The following is a 19019-nucleotide window of genomic DNA, read 5'->3' on the forward strand; positions in this document are numbered from 1 at the left end:
TTTCACTTTATTTCTTCTGTAAATGAAGCTCTTCTCTGAAAATAACGCTTACTAATACCAATAGAAGTAAAACTTAAGCATTTTAATTACTAAGCATTTTAATACAGAGCAGAATCACTCAATTGGATAGACACCCTGAAAAAAATACTGACTTCTACATCAAGCTTTACTTTCTGAATTGCAAAGTGTCTTAAATATTATTTATATTTGCTTGAGCGTTATATCTTATATTCATAAATTTCTTTCAAATAACAACTCATTTCTGCCTTTATTCTAAATAATACCCTTTTATTCTAACAAAAGATTTAATATGTATTATATTCTCTAAAATACATTATGGATATAAGTTTTTCTATAGAAAATGGAAAATGCAATGATATTTTGAAGTTTGGGGAGCATGCCAAGAACATAAAATGATACCAACTTATTTTTCCCCACTAATATTTCTATATGACATGGAAACCATGATTTCAGTTTCTTTTTATTTTCCCCTACAAATATCTTCTTTATGACCTAAAAGTATATTGCTTCATATATCATATGAAAACATCTTATTCCTTTTGGTCATATTTTTAAAATATACTCATAACAGGTACTTAGTTGAGCCTAGATATCTACCCAAATTTGAAAACTTATACTCACATAAAACCTGCCCATGTATGTTTATAGCAACTTTATTCATAATTGTCAAAAACTCAAATGAACTAAGATCCTGTTCAATAGGTGAATATATAAATCAATTGTGATAAAAAATACTGACTTCTACATCAATCTACATCATAATTTCCATATCATAGGAAATTATTCAGAATTAAAAAGAAATAAGTTATCAAAAACACAAAGACATGGATGAATCTCAGATTAATATTTCTATGTGAAAGAAAGAAGTCATTATGAAAGTCCACATATTGCATAATATGACATTCTGAAAAGGCAAAACTAAAGGCACAATAAATAGTCCAGTGATTGCCAAGAGTACAGGAGAGGGTTAAGGGCTGAATAAGTGAAGCACAGATTTTGCTGGTTTGTTTGTTTAAGGCAGTACATCTATTCTAAAAGATACTGCAATGGCAGATACATAATACTATAAAAAATTCAACCTTAACATATACAATTAAAAAAATATTTAGAAGGCCAGAGAAATCTAGAATAGAATGCAAATGTGGCAAAAGAATCCATCTGCGTTATAAATGTATGAAACAATCTCATTGAAGAAGATAAGGGGGAAAAAACTGCTGAATTAAGTAACTCTGGAAATGAGTGGGGTCGGTAAGACTAAAGGCAAAGGAACTAACTATAAGCACTGTGCTCTACTTGATAAAGTTGTTTCCAATGGAAATAGGGGTTAACAATTCTGATACTCCCATACATATATACTAGAATTGAAAAACTGAGTAAATTGGTAGCAGATGGTGGGATACCAGTTTCTCAGTATTTGAGTGGGATGTCACAGATAAGCAAGGGAAGGAGGCTAAAATCATTCATATGGTAATGGATTAGAGTGGGATACATCAGTAAGAATTCATGTTTAGCATAATATAGATACAGATGAATACAAAAAGAAATATGTATAGATATGTGTATAAACTAAAGTTATTATATACACATGTATCCTTGCTCCTTGCTCTGTAAGCTAGAAGCAAAGCCACTCCAGTATTAAGGAACACATTTAGCACCCAGATCCAAGTTTCTAATACCATTATCCAACAAATGGAACCAGAGGTCCTTGGAGAAATGGCTGATTCTAGGACTGGGGTAGCAAATATACAAGTTAAGACTGGAGCATCTTATAATGCCAGAAAGTATTTTTTAAAAAAACATAATAATGTGGTTATGTTAAAGAAACCAAGGAGCCAACTGATAGATTCCTCAATGGATAAAGCTGAAACAATCCAGGAAAAAATAAGTATATTAGATTAAAATTCAAAGTATAAAATAAATATCTATGAGTCCATACTGATGAAGGAAGGAAGGAAAGAAGGTCAAATTCATTATACAAATGAATTATAAATAATAATATTGTATGCTACAACTGAAGGAGGTGAAGCATGACTCTTCACTCCTTAAATGTGGGTTGTATACAGCAACTTCCTTCCAGAGTACAGTATGGGGAGGGAAGAAAAAAGAAAAACTTCATAGTAAAGAAAACTGACAAACACTACCTCAGGCAAGTACTGAAGATTAACACAAGTGATTTCATATAGACAATAGGTACACTTGATATGATGTGATGAGTATGTCACTTTAATTTTGTTGTCTTTCACTTCAAAACCAATTGTGAGAAAAACATCAGACCAATATCGACTGAAGAACATTCTACAAAATACCTGACCAGTATTCCTCAAAACTCTCAAGATTATCAAAAACAAGGAAAGCCTGAGAAACTGTTTCAGCCAAGAGGAACTAAGGAAGGATGATGAACTAATGCAACACAGTATGCTGAAAGGGATTTTGAAACAGTAACAAAACATTAGGTAAAACAAAAGATTTTATCCAAAAATATCTGGATGAAATATGGACTTTAGTTAATAATAATGTACACTGATGCATGATTCATGAATTGTGAAACATTTATGATAGCAATGAGTTAATAAGGGAAACGGTGTGGCGTATATGGAATCTCTGTACTCTTTTTACTACTCTTTTGTAAGTTTAAAACTGAAATAAAAAGTTTATTTAAATGGATGAATTGAAATGTGTACACACAAATATCCACGTAATGGTAATATGCCTCATGCATAGTCATGCCTATATCTATCACTCAAGATTCTAAAGTAACCTACAACAGTGCTATTACATCATTTAATAACATTAATCTAACAGTAATTAAAATTCTAGACTTGTAAGGTGATCTTATTTTAAGAAACATTTGTTCTTTAATTAGACTATAACCACCATATTCTACCAGGAAATTTTTTTGATGTGTTTTCTGCCCAAATTAAATGATAAGTAGAACAACCCATTCAATGTAGATTTTCTGTACAGCTTGATTAAATTATTGTAAACTACTCATCTGTGTATTATTATATAAGATTACAAGCTTTTGAATAAACCCCAAATAGTTGATGAAGTTGGAATATATCTAATTATGTCCTCAGGTTACACAATGATCTTGTATTTCAGTTAAAGTTTATTGAATGGATAGTGTATTTCAAATTAATCTTATCATATGGTAAATACTGAAGATTAATTGAAATGACTATTTTGTTAAAGCAGTAGACATATTTGAACTATGTTAAAGAAAAAAATTATTCTGACACTTGTCAAAGTGATAAGACTTTATACAAGACTATTGTGATAGGTATCAAGACTATGACAAGAAGGGAGAGAGACAGGGCTCAAGGCTGAATATAGCAAGGAAAAGTGAGGATTTATAGCCAAGGAGAATAGTGTGAGGTTAGTAGATGGAAAATTACTAAGAGGAGACATAAAGGGTAGGGAAATTTCTGCTAAACCGACTTAAAATTCTTGCTGAGGCAGGCCAAGATGATCAGCTATCAAGAGTGGGGAATAAGAAATTTGATCAGATATGGAGGGGGATCAGGTATTCAGGGTAAAGGATTCTTGTTGCAACCGAACTAGGCAAACCAAAGACAAGGCCCAAAGAAAAGGCGTAGATGAAAAGAGGGCTCAGAAAGTCTGTCTTAAGTTTGGACAGCTGAGACAACCAATTTACGTACTCATATTAAGTCAATTAAGACAACATGTAAGCCATACTTGTTATTTTTGAGGTGACTTCAAAGACAATTTCATATTTTCAATCCAGGTAGCTGTACCCAATATGAGTCTATTTTTAGACACAAATAAAAAATAAGTTTCTGTCATTAGGTTTACAGTACATAAAAAAATATGTTCCATTTAGAAATATAACTTCTTAGACCATATTAGAAAACTGGGTGATCATTTATTTTAATCACAAAAACGTTCCATGAAGAGCCAGCTACCTAACATTTGTCCTGCCCATCAGCCTGTCCAAGGCACACACAGAAGAAAAGCAGAGGGAGGGTTTTCCAGCTCTCAGTTCTGTCGTACCTGCAGCAGTGATCTGACTTCCTTTAAATGCCTGCTGCCAGCCTCAGTTGATCTGCACTCCAGAGGAATGATCTAGCCTTGCCTGGAGACTGTGGAACAGCACTGACTTGAACTACCCAGAAATATTCTCTGCCACCCAGTGGGCTGCCACTGTAGCTTCTTTAATAAGGTTTGAAATCCTCTTCTAAATTCATCATTTCTTGGGTCCTCTCCTTCATCCCTAGAGCATCTTTCAGAGTTCTCTTTCCATCTTAATTATCATTCTCCTTATCACAGCTTAATAATCCTCTATAGTAACTTTTCTCTATTTAAAGTACTGTGTGCTTTATCTTTCCTGGTTAGACCAAGATTGATATGTCCTGTAAAATCTTCTCCCTCAGAATTTACACAAATAGAAGATGGATCAATGAATGAATGGACAGATGGATGGATGGATGAAAGGATGGAAGATGACAAATAGATAGACAGATAGATATTTACATATATATTGTGTTACTTTGTATTGTGCAAATGAAATGCAATATTTATTAACAAATTGAATCAAATACACTGAAATCCATTTTGACTTCCCACTTAATTCCCTAAGCACCTGCATAAATAATCCATACAATTCAGCACTATAAATTAGATATGGAGAGGATTTAGTTAGAAAATTTAAGATATCTGCATAAAAAACAAACAAATAAAAAAAGCAGGACTTGAAAATATCCAGTATATTACTTATTAGAAAAAAAAAAAAGCCCTTCATTGACTCCTTTGGAATGAGTTTTTATTTTCAGAGATTCAAAATAACAAGTGGTACATATTTATAGACAGGTCTGTAAAAAATGTAAAAAAGGCAGTAAGGTGGACCTTCCCTTAACTTCCTTGAGACCCAAGAAATGATGGCGCCCCTAGACTGTTCTATAAGTATGTAAATACAGATCTGTTCTTAGTCCCAATTTATGAAATATATATATATATTAATTACCTAAGTATTAAAAAGACATTTCATTTAAATATATTCAGAGATGATTAGTAAATTCACTTAATTATGAAATTTATTCATCTTGAAGGAAGTTTAAAATAAAGACTACACTCTAAGAAGAAAATACTCCATTAGAGGATTTATTTGGAAAGCAAGTAAAATGAATCCATATGATTAAAAGCTAACTGTAAGTATACCAAAAACTCCATTACAACTACTCACCCATATTAGCATAATCATTTTTTTTTAAGTAAAATCTATTTTCTTTTTAAATTTTATTTTCACCACACATATGGAATTTAATTCAAGCAAAACCAAATCTCAATTAGTAACTGGAAAGTATATAAAAATTTCCTGGAAGTGCCTTATGTTTCCTAAAATATGAATTAATTAAAACATTACAGAATATTAACTATTAAATGTATTTCTAAATTAGAAAGAAAAGATTAGATTATTTTTGTATGAAGATATAAAGCATACCTCCAGTTAGGAAAACTTTCCAATATTATTTAGAACAAAGAATTCTAAATATCCTACATTCTCTAAGGTGTGTATTGCTATGTCAGATACCCCTTATGAAGAGGATTTGTTTTAATCTCTCTGAAAACAAATTTCATGAAAATATTATTGACAAAATTAATGTGGTTAATGTTCATAACAGGACAATTTTTAAATCATGATATGTGTCTGTAGACATTTTCATAATTAAACTTTACACAAATAAGACTTTTCCAAAGACTATTAATGAATGTATTTATCAATGTGATAAACCAAGTGTCTGTGTATAAATTTTGGGGAATTCAAATATACACAAATATTGCAAATAGCATCCATTGACTCTTGGTCAATAATAAGGCAGAATCTATGGCTAAAAGTATAAACTTCAGCAATGAAAGGTCAAGAAAACAAAATTCATGAACTAGCCAATTTTTTTTCTGTTACTATCAGCTATAATTAGGTACATATACTGCAATAAAACTTTGCAAACCATGCTTAATGAACATTGTATTATGTTGATGTAATGTGAAGTATTTTGGGGGAAAAGGTTAAAAAACATGGCTTAAGGTTCCTTTAAATTTTATTACACTAAGATATATTTAGTGAAGGATAGCATTTAGTTGAGTTAAATTTAATAAAAGAAGAATCAAGCAGCTGAAGAGAACAATGACAGATACCCCACTCCTGAGAATAAGAAAAAGAGATTAATGAAGTTAGATTGTGAGAGATAATGCCCTGTGCATTTTCCTACTCTGTAAAAGTTCTGAACTGGGGATAGACTGTAACTGTAAGGTCTATGTGATTTTCTGAGGCTGCTTTTCAAGAATGGTGACGTTGAGGATAGTGTATTTGGATCTTCCCTCACTTGGTTACAATAGGATCCATCGCTTTATGTTACAGCCAAGGAAACTGAAAGAGACGCATTTCTAATTTAAAAACTTTAAAGCTACTATAGAGTGATTATTAGCAAAAGAGTCATGTAAAATATCTACATAAGATATTAAAAGATAGTTAACACTTACTCAACGCATACGATGTGCCCACAAACTATCAATGCATATTTACCACAACATACTTATGAGACATTCAGACCTAATATTTTGTTAAGCCCATTTTACTGATGAGGAAACTAAAATATAGAAAATATTATATTAAAATTCCTAGTAAATAACAGGCAGACTTTATTTGATTTCAAAGGCAATTCTCTAAGGAATTAGTTTTTATTTCTATTTAAAGTTTACTGAAGTATAATTACATACAATAACATGTAGTATTTTTAAAGTATGAGTTTTAATTTCATTTTCCCTTTGTTCATGACAGTATATAGAAATACAGTTAAATTTTTCTATTGATCATTGTATTCCTTCATCTTACTAGTTCTAGGAGATTTTTACAGCTGCTTTCTCATCATCCTCCTCTCCCTCCCTCTCTTATTTTTATGATCCCATTTATATAGATTAAGTACAAAACAAGTAAAAATAATTTATGCTTTTGGGATGTTCCAGTTGGTGTTACCCTTGGGGTGGGAAGTGACTGGAAGGGACATGAGACTACTGGTAATGTTCTGTTTCATTGTCCAGAAGCTGATACACAGGTGTGTTCAATTTGTCATGACATCCATTGAGCATTATACTTATTTATGTTTCTCTATAGGTACACTGCATTTCAGTAAATAATTTTCAAAATAAAAAAACCCCAAAAATAGTGATACTGTTACTGCCCTATTTATATATTTTTCATCCAAAACCCTACCAATAATCACTAGGCTTAAAGCTTCATAAACACTGAGCTAGCATTAACAGTCTAACTTTTGAAAGCTGCAAGCAGACTTCAAATACTAAAGAAAAAAATATATAGTAAGGTAAACTTTAAGACAGTTTATTGAAAATGATGACATTATTCATTTCAAGAAGATAATAATATCATAGTCTAATAGACATTAAATTTACTCTATCTTTTCTCAAATTTCTCAAGTAGTCAACATTTTCCTGGTCAACCAAACTAACACTGGATATGATTTCATGCAAATTGGCATTAGACTTTTAATTTGTATATCATGTGACATGTAAAGGTCAGAGCACTTTCATCATGTGGATTAATTTTCAGTACAATACAATAATCAATAATTAATATCAAATGGAGTTGGGACTTGGAAATGGATAATAAAATGTTTAATGTGTGACAAAAATGAATACAAAGGGCATGATTTAAAAGAAAAGGAAATATTAAAAAAAAAAAAAACTATAACTTAAAATAGGTCATGGCTAAAAAAAAGAATGGAGTCTCCCCAACTAATTTTGTGAGTTTTAACCAGTCAGTGCTTCTTCAGCTCCAGTTGTTAGACTTTCACTCCTGCTTTCTTACTTAGAATTATTTAAACTTCCTTGTCTAATTTTGGATTCCACAGGACTATCCAAATTCTTGAGAAGACATATAGTGATTTAGTCTGGTAGTTACCTCTGTCAATATAATCTGATGTAATATTTAATACATGCCACGTTCAACCCAAATGTCACTTTGGACTTATCTACCATTCGAGAATTTAAGAAAAACTAATTTTAAACATCAATTTTGTCATCTGTGCAAATATGGTATCCTTCCCAGAAACTCTATAAATCCCAAACCCACTTCTTTTTTTTCCCCTGTCTCTCCTCATCTATAGAGATATCTTGATTTTGCCCCAAGAAAGCCTACAAACATATATTGGCTCTTTTCTGGTTTACAATAGAATAACTGGCCAAATAATCAGTTTGAAAACTTTACTGGAGACTTAAAGAATTTCATAAAGATATTAGGTCACAAAACAGAGAGCCTTCTACAATATCCTTAGTTTCTAGTTTACCTTCTAATGATTTGAGTTTGGGATCTGCTGTGTATGAGTTTTATTACAGGAAATTCTTGTGAGCAAAAATTAGGTAGAAGTGATCAGAAGTTTGTAGAGACATGAGAAGGCAATGTAGCTCTGACCATTGTGAAGGAGAGAAAGAAGGAGAAAGACTAGATGAAAGAATCTCAGATCATAGTGCAGTCTAAAAAGTTAGGCAAGGCTGACCAGGAGTGATTGAACCAAAATTATCCATCAGAGAAATTCTGCTTCTCCCAGGAACAGGGCTGCCTTAGTTTCCCTGTTGCACTCAGTCATTCACTTGCAGCAGCCCATGGGAAACATATAATCAGGAGAAATGCAGTGATGGATTGAGTAGAGTAGCTCAAGTCATCAGACATTGTATTAAGAGATCTGAAGGCAAATTTTCCTGACTGGCAGAGCCCATCCCTTGCACCACACAGATAATCCACACAGGTATGGGAAGGATTGATCTCCTGGGTCTCACTTCCTAAGAGGCATGTCAGAAGAGGGAGGTTAGTGAGACTAACTGTATCCCCGATCACTGCAGTGTATTTCAGGACTACGACTGGTACTCATCCTCTCCCTACTCCACTGCCCATTGAATAGAAGTTCTCCTTGACCAGACTGTAGTTAGACTTCTCTAAACACTCTTCTTGACTAAGCCTCAACTTTGGAATTCATCCTTGCCAAGTCTAACTTAAGCAAGAATCTTTCTAAGTCATCCTTGATATCTGATAACCCTTGATATCTGATGAAGTTCCTCATCCCCCACCTTTGATGTATAAGTCATTGGCCAGCCTTCAGCAAGAATCCTGTTGTTGGTTTAGCAAGAATCTCCCTAACCTTGATATATCCTTTTAGTAATCTTCCATCCATTCACCCCCTCACTCTGCTCATTGGCTATAAATCTCCAAGTCTCCTTGCTGTATTTGGAGTTGAGAAAATAGGGGAAAGTCTCTTTCCCCTATTGCAGTAGTCTTAAATAAAGTTTTCCTTACCATTTAAACAAGTGTCAGAATATGTTTTTTCCTTTAACAGTATTCTGAACCCCTTTCCCCCCCCATCTATCACCTTCATAGGTCTCAGTGGCTTACTTAATAGTTAAACAAAACCTCCATCCCTATGGGTTCTGGACGTTTCATTATCATAAACTTCTCAGTTTGCAAATGTTGTATGTGCTCATTCATAGTTATATTAGGGCAAGGGAGTACCAGGAGAAACCTACAAAATCACTAGGTTGATAAAAGGGCCTGACCTCTCTCACTAGCCAGTGTCAATTGCCTTTGCCAGTACTGCAACACCTCTTCACACCTGCGAGTCTCTAGGCACAAAAATTCTAAAGGGCCCTGACGGCATTCAATGAAACCCTTGCAGATTTGCCTGGCTAAATGTTAAACCCTTTGTTAGGACCAGGACTTTCAACCCCAAAGAAGCCAGAGTTGTGATATACTGTGAGTGAGGTAATCAGCTCAAAAAATATTCCATGGTCTTTCTCAGAAAAAACTTCCAGTTTTTCAGGCATTCGGCAGTTAGTTGGGCCCATGTGACTAGTTATGACCAATGTAATGTTATGAATCTCTTCCAGGACAAACTAGTGAAAGACCCTCCAACTGCAGTGATGTTCCAAATGGTTAAGATACAAGGCACTGGAGTCATCTTCAGCAAGGTCCCTAAGGGACTGAGGATGTAATCTCCCACTCAGTTGCATTTCTTGAGTGAGGAAAAGACAATCTTTCAATGATTTAAGTCACTGATATTTGAGGTTTAATTTGTTACATTAGCATGACAATCTTTTCTGAGTAAAACATACCTAAATATTTTTTAAAACAGAATTTATTGTCAATACTTTACAGAAGTTTACAATATACTTATATACATATATGAATATATATGCATTTTATATAACTAAATATAAAAAATGTTGGAATGTTATTTTTCCTCAGAAAAATTTGCCTTTCATATGAAGCTAACACATTGGTTGTTCACATTATGTGTATATCAAATAGAAATAGGATGCCTTTTTTGTGTGTAGAGTGTAGATCTGAGTTCTCAAAACTGTAATTTAAATATCCAGAATGAATGGGTGGATTATCTTCCCCATCTCTGGAAACAGAACTTAGAAAAAACAACCAGCCATATGTCATTATATTTAAATAATATGTGAACACAATAATGGTGATCAACAAGAGAAACATTACCTAGAAAGAACACTTACACACATAAATGCACTTACATACATACTCGTATGTATCAACATGAAGACTATCTGCACACACTTACATTCACACAACCCATAGGCACAATAGTCTGTGAGATTGAAAATAGGGCAGTTGAAGATCAATACTTATCATATTTTCAAGACTCCCTTAGTGAATGAAGTCCTTAGTCACTAAAGCAGACTGTCATTGACAAGAGCCATCTTTCTTCAACAGAATTTGACAGATGTAATTGATTAAGAAATGTCCAGAACTGTTATTAAGCTCAAACCATACAGGTAAAAATCCAGAAAAGGTCTTCTCTAGATGGTAATCAAAAATAAACTTTCAATGTCAAGCTTGCTCTACTACCAATCATCCACTTCTGACTTTAATAAGTGCCTTCTTCCCTGTGTATCTATTATTCTATTAATTATAAAATGCTATATCCATACATTTTCTTTGAATACAGCATTCTTTCAATGCAGACATGATTTATAATTAGAGAAGAAAGGCAGTTTATAATAATATTCTGTAGCCAGTAGCTTAAAAATCAGTTACAATTTGTGGGATGTAATGCTTCCAACCCACACTTCAGAACGATAAATAAATGACTAAAGAAACTCAGGAATATGTCTATCAATCCATACACTTGAAAATAAAAGTCTTCATGCTATACAACACAAACCATATTTATTAATGAAGAGCTTTTACTGAAACAATATCCTTCTTCTTAGGGCAATATTACCTTTCCAAAATGAACCCTTCCATTAAGCAAAAAGTAAGCTAAGTAGTTAACTCTGTATCCCTGTTTCCTTTGCCACAACTGGTTTTATTTAGTGTCTTTCTTAGATTATGACAAACTATAAGATAGTGAAGAAAGTTATGTTCTCCAGAAGACAAAAAATTAAAATCATTATTTACATTTATATTGAAAAACAATGTCTCCATTTTGGGACAAATTCCCCAAATCTTGAAACTTTTAGCATAGTTCTAGCATTAAGTTCATGCTTTCAAAGGAAAGGATCTAAGCACATTTTGAAGAACAATAGCAAATACACTGAATTGTAACTACGAATTACATTTATTTAGTCTTTCTATAAGTACTTATTGAGTGTCTTCTATATCTCTGATGCTATAGGGTTAGCTATGAAAACAAAATAAAATAATGATTTTGTTCTCAGGAGGCTTACATTGTCATGGGTGAAAGAAAAACAAAATCAAGTAAATCAATTAATAAAATTATATTATTATGCCAGAGTATAAAATTAAACTATCACTCTAGAGAATAATTTGTTAGTAATTAGATAAATTAAGTGCATAAGCATATTGCTAGCAGAAAGTGAGATAATTTAGGTATCCATAACTAGCATACTTCATCAGTAAAATATGGTGTGACTTACAGTGAAATACTGTCAGATGTAACAAACTAAAGGTACATATAGCATCACTGATAAATTTTGAAAGTCTGTTGACTCAAAAAATTAGAAAATCAATGAGAGCTATAACACAATACTTTTTACATAAATTTAAATATATACTTAACCAAAACTGCATTATACATGTTTTAATAAAATACCCATACTTCATTCATTTACCAAACATTAGAGTGGGATCCCTGAAGAATCAAACAAGGAAATGACAGCAGAGATCTTGGGAGAAAAATAAATAATAAAATAAAAATAATAAAAAATAAAACAAGAGCAGGGACTTGTACACAACATTAATGATAATTTCCCATGGATTGAGAAATATTTCCAACTAAATCCTCCATGTCAGAGACTTGCAAAAAATACAAAGAACAGAATAACATGATCAGACAATTTGTTATCAGGAAATACAATGCAAAGCAATGGTAGGCTACTGGCTTCCTTCTCTTAAACTGGCAATAATGAAAAAGTGTGCTAATATCCAGTATTGATGAAAATGCAGGACAATATAAATTCTATAAAGTGTTGATGGGGGTATAAAATGATGTAATATTCTTTCAGGACAAAAATGTTAATGGTACATGCTAAATGATCTAGCTATTTAACTTCAAGAGCTGTATTATAAAACTAAATGTTCCCCCATGATTTTAAAAAATATTGTGTTTCCACTCTGGTATTGGCAGTTTTGCTCCCTTATAATAGACTTTTTGGATTATAACAGCTTAAATTTTATGGATAAAATTAGAAATTTTATTTTTTTATAAAAGGTAACTTCCTGAGAAATCTGTAGTATAAACATAGAGAGGCGTATTGTTGAGGAAGTCAAAACTTGAACCAGTGATTGCCAAAGTGTGTTTCCTGTATTTTTTTTAATGGATTTTCTCAGAGGTTGAGCCAAAGTCATGAAGCAATATGGGAAATTAAAACTATGAAACCTGGAATTTTCCTTTTTGGCTGGGGGAAATAGGGAAAAACGTCTTAGAAACCTTGATGAGGCAGATAACCAGAGAAGAGGATTTCCTAATTCTGTGTATGAATGCCACATACATATGTGTGACAGATTCAAAGAAGCACTGAAAAGGCTTAAGGCACTGAACTAAAATTTTAAAAGGAATCACATACAGTAGGTAAGGTAGGGATTAAAGATCCCTATCCAAGGATATTAGATAGATAGATGATAGACAGATAGATAGATAGATAGATAGATATAGACATACACACATAATATATAGAATATCATAATTAGATATAGACATGTATATATACACAGGCATCGTAAAAATATAGTAAATTATATTGTATATCATATGATTTCATCAAAAATATCTGTAAATATCTCTCTCCCTAAAAGTGTACATGAATTTCTTAAGGTTAAGGCTCTCCAAGAAATGGTCTCATCTCTCACTTTCTTTACATACAACTGCATGTCAGTCATTATTCTCTAATAGCCACTTCCATATTCAGAGACTCAAACAGTTCTTTCTCTGACTTATATTCAAAATTTCCAGCTACTTTTAGGCATTGCTGCTAAATATTGATCAATGCTTTCTTTCTGATCTCATCCCAGGTACCTTGCCACCATTCATTAGCAGTCTAATTTGTCAAATGAAGAATACATATTTACTCTAACTGCTAAAGAATAGTTTATAAGTATTCAGATCATTGAACGCAAATGGAGTTTATACTAGCAAAACTCCAGTAAACAGGATTACAAACAATCAAGAGTACTAGGAGCTATCAGATCTGAAAGCAATTATCTCATAGAGTACTTTTACTTTGTCAAATTCAATGCAGCATATTATACCACCTAAATGATGCCAAACAACATGCAAACTCCACCTAGGACAGAGCACTATTGTGACATACAAATATGTTCCTAATTATAAAGCTAAATAAACATCAGATTTTGCCATGATAATCTTTTCAGGTTCAAATAACCACAGATAATAAATAAATTAGCCAATAAGTCCTCTAAATATGTTCATGTATATGGGATCATATTGTGTGTGTGTGTTTGTGTGTGTAGTTGCTGTTACTCTTTGCCCAAAATGTAGCATCAGCAATTTTGGCAGAAAAGAATACTGAGTAACTTTGAACAAATATCATTCGTCATAACATTCAATTTAGAAAGCACTGCAACAGTTTCAAGTAAGGGCAGAAAATAAAGTCATTAAAACTCTGAAAACTCTACCACATGGTTCCAATCGTGGTGTTCCCTTTATTGCAGTGAAACAGAAAATAGTCTTTACTATTGAATATTCATCTACCACTAGCAATAATTACTTTTCTAATTAATGTTTTTAATTTAACTATGTATTACAGGATAAAGAACACATCTATGTTACAGTAACTGACAGACTGCTGCCAGCCTTCGTGTTATGCAAATCATGTACTTGATGCTAGAAACATACTGAATGGTAATTTCAGAAGTAAAACTTAGCACACAGAAAGTTATCTTGACCATTTTAAATTCATCTCTCTTTAATTTTCTACAAAGATAATAACAATCTTGCAATTGGTTTAAAGCATGTAATCATAGGAATAGAACAACCTTAAAGACCACTAATAAATACCCCTCCCCTAAGAGAGAACTACATGGAAATAATTTTAGGAGGTAAAATACCCCCTTTTACAAAGGAGCTTCTACAAACTCTAAAAACTCTGACTTCCAAACATTCCATCCTTCTTTGTCCTATCACTCGTTTCATATCATTGCTTAAGTCTATTTTCTTTTATTCACTTTCAACACAGAGAGGAGTACTTTCATTTTAAAGAACTATATTTTAACTTTTCCCAGCCAAATGATTCTAGTTCATCTGTAATTTTACATGAACAGGGTAATTCCTAAATTAACTTAATATGAGTTTTTTGATGACTATTAATTTTGACTAAGAACTACAGAAGACACAATCACTGCATATGACATAATACCTGACTTTGAGAAATTAATACTCTTGTTGCAGGCAATGCATATACTTATAATATTATCGACAATTTTTTTAAAGCAAATAGAAGACCCATAAAATTCGATATAAACAGATTCCAAATATATTTTAAAGAAAATAATTTATATTCAGATTTAGAAATATGAGAAACATATTGTTTGTAATTATCAAGGCATGCTTCTCAGAACATTCAGAACTGGAAATAACCCTTCAGTAACTGGTAGATTATTTTTAAGTGAAGAGGGAAGAAAGAAAACATTTCATGTGACAAAAAAATATATAACACTTGATGTTCTGCAGAGATAAGTGGTGACATAATTTAATTTGAAAATCATCATGTCTAGAGTGTTGCTGAATGGTAGACAGTGCAGTAGGACAGCTTCAGAGAAGGGGTTTTAGTATGACTGGGATGAAGAGTTTGAGCTCATAAGAAATGAAAGATAACAGCAGGTTCTTAAATGAGAAAGTTACTCTTTTATAGAAATGCTTCTGGCATCACTTTATAGATTTCATTCCAAATAATTTCCATGTAATTAAAATTGAACCCTAGCTTTTATTAATTTCTGGTTATGAAAAATACCCCCAAAAGGAAAATTAATTTCTTCTTCAATGATCTATTTAGAGATTTCTATTTCAAGTACATGTGAATAAAAGGAAAGACGTGAGATTCTTTGCCAATTAATCTAATACATAATCTTCTAAAGAAAGTTAAAAGTTAAAAAAATATATACTGAGATACAAGTTAACATTTTTTGTGAAACTGACAGAAAAATTTAAAGTGTATAGACAAGAGGAGTAGAAGCAAAGTAAACAAAATGTATCCTCGGGGCTTTCTAAAGGAGAAAAGTTTCTTTTAGAAGAGCTATAAAAGAAATGTAGTAGATATACATTATTCTGAATTGCCTTTGGATGGTACTGCTTTTGTTTCTGGACTAAGGCATTTTTATTGAGAAATTATTTTAATGGAATGATTATCCTTAAGTGCTATAGACTATTCTACAGCTTTATGATTTTTCCTTTTACAAAATTATATTCACATATTTTCTGTCATTATTTTAATCAAGTAATTTATTATTCATTCCAGTCTTTTAAGTGACAGAAAGCCTATTAACAAAAATGTTTCTTATGCAGACATCAGAAATACATTTTTGACACATTTCTAAGGGGCTCAAAAAGAAGCATATTTCTAATGAATTGGCTCTCAAGATGATCCCAAGACTAGCAATATCAATCTCACCTGGCAACTGCTGGATAGAAAACTCAGGAAACAGAACCCACCAATCTGATTTTACAAGCCTTCAGGGTGATTCTGATGTTTGAGAACAACTTAGATTAATGTTATATATTTATATATTTGTATATTTATATATTGTTTTAATAAGATATAATTTAATAAGATATAATTAATGAGATTGTATCCTTTTTTGAATTACTATAATGTAGTTATTACTCTTTTTTTGCATAGCAATGCATTTTATCTGCCACACAACTAACTCTTTTACGAGAAATTTGAATTGATATGGCGCAGAGTTGTTCTAAAAGTTTATGAGTAAGAATAACATACTAAAAGTAAGGGAAATGTGTACATTATAAATAATATAAATATCTTGATTAACATAATACTATATAAAGATGCATGATTCTATTTTATAGTAGGAGGTAAATTTTAGCTAAGACAACATACCTAACCGACAAGTATGTATGTATATATGTACGTATGTATACATATATGAATACAGGTATGTATGTGTATATATGTGTATACACGTGACACATATACCTGACAGTATATATTTGCCAAAATTATTGAATTATACACTTAAAATTGGTGAATTTTATCCTATGCAAATTTCACCTCAATAAAAGTAATAAAAATTTAAAGTATCCCTTTACAATTCCACATAAATTCCTCTCTCCCATATTTGTACATCTCCACAGAAATTCCTTTTATCCTGAGCTGAATGTTATTTCTAAATTATGTCATAGATTTATCAACCTAGATGAGCCAAGCAAATACAGTCCTGGGAACATTTCAGATTTGATACATAATTTAGCTTTGAATGCGACAAAAGTAAAGTAAGCTGACCTAAAAGGTTGAGCCCTAGATATTTCAGAGGAAACAGGAAATTATTCTATCTCTTATTGATGCTAACACAATGAACTCATGAACAGAGAGATCAGCACTTTCCTTAATAAGGATAGAAAAGTTCCTGCAACACACACTATATAAGCATTGTCATCCACCTTGTGACATTAAAGATGTGCCTATAGAAGGTACAGGCTTTTAAGTCAGACAAACATGGCATGTAACACTAACTCTCCAAAGTGTAACAAATATGGTCAAAATAATAAACCTGAGCCTCAATATTCACATTTGTATATTAAGATTAAATGTGCTAACATCTGAATAATACCTAGCATAATAGTATGTACTCAGTAAGCAGACAGCAGTTATTCTTCTTTAGCTGGCACCCGTGGCTCTATAGTTCCCCCAACCTCATTATTTCTGATATAACCAGACTGGCAATTGCATTTTATTCTTCTCCCAAATACTCAAATAGGGATGACCCCAAAGCTTCTTAGCTCTTATCTTCCAGTGAGGAAGACTGGTAGGTTTGAAGGCAGGGAGGGAAGGAAGCAAGAAGCAGGTAGGTGAGGGCAGGTCCTCTACCTTCAGTATTCTCTGTGCCTGACTTCCAGTAATGGGACAATGAAATGAATGCCAACTCATGGGGTTATTTCTGGAATGGCTACTGTGCCCCTGGAAGTCCCTGCCAGTCATAGGAATCAGAACATACATACATAAGGAAATAAACAAAAGTGGAGAGATGCCTCCAGGTAGTGTCCATCAATAGCCAGGACCTGAATGGATTTCACCTACGCAGCCAGACCCCTAGAAACTCCAGGGGCTAGCTGGACAGGCTCATTCAGTCCTTTCATTAACCCTGCAATAAACGCATCTTTACACGATGAAACTTTTAAAACTCTGCTTATTACATTAGGATAGGGTTTTATTCTCTGTGATAATGTAATGATCATGCCTTTTATTTTCTATTTTTCTAATGCTTTGACATTCTGGGGCCTTACTGACCCTGGAGAGACTGTCCACTCCTGTGCCAGCCAATTCCTAGAGACATTAAAGGACTCACCTTTGAACATGGCTTTCATATGCAAACTAATTAATACAGAGCCCATTCCACCATGACCTCCTTTATTGGGCTCTTGTACTCCAGGCCACTATCCTCCTGCCCTAATAACCACAGGGCCAAGTACCAGACAAGTTAATGACAGCCTCTATACCCTCTATCCCATGGAGCCCACTGAAATTATTCAAACTAGTAAATCCTAACACTGCTTATCCTGCTTTGCCTTGCCTTTCCCAGGGAAACCACAGTAAAGGTTCTTGCCCATGTTTCCCTGTCACTCTCTGTGCTTCCTGACTGAACCTGTTGCTTCCCTGTGTGCTTCCCTGCACCGCATGGTGAGTCATGGCATGCCCTCTCCTCTTGGGAACTGTAACAAACTATCTTTTCAATGGCAACAGTCTCCTGATCTGTTGGCCTCACCATTCCTAAACAATAATAAAATCTACATTTTAAAACAGATAAAAAGTGTGACAAGATATTTAACCAGTACTTCTCAAACTTTAATGTGTAAAACAATCACATGCACATCTTGTTAAAATGCAAATTCTAAATTAATAAATCTGGAGTGGGGCCCTACACTTCCAACAAGGTAATGCCAAAGCTTCTAAGTCTATAAACCACACTTCCATAGCAAGATACTAAACTAGACACACCCAGTTTCAATATTCTGTTTCCTGTGAATTTTGCATAATTATTTTACCTCTTCACAAATGGTTTCTTTCTTTGTAAAATGGAAATTAAACACAGTGCCCACCTAATAAGCTATTCTAAGGATAAAATGAGGCAATATGGATAAAACAACAAACATTTATTAAACTCTGTATATAAAACTATGAATAGTATAAACTTCCACATGAATTACTTCAGAACATAAATTACTTGTATTTCATTATTAAATATTATAGAAATAGCAATTTACATTTGAAATGCTTGTTATAGATTTTCTGTATCTGTTTAT

The sequence above is a fragment of the Neophocaena asiaeorientalis genome, unplaced genomic scaffold (genome assembly GCF_003031525.2).
Source record: "Neophocaena asiaeorientalis asiaeorientalis breed wild unplaced genomic scaffold, Neophocaena_asiaeorientalis_V1.1 scaffold116, whole genome shotgun sequence".
Lineage (NCBI taxonomy): Eukaryota > Metazoa > Chordata > Mammalia > Artiodactyla > Phocoenidae > Neophocaena > Neophocaena asiaeorientalis.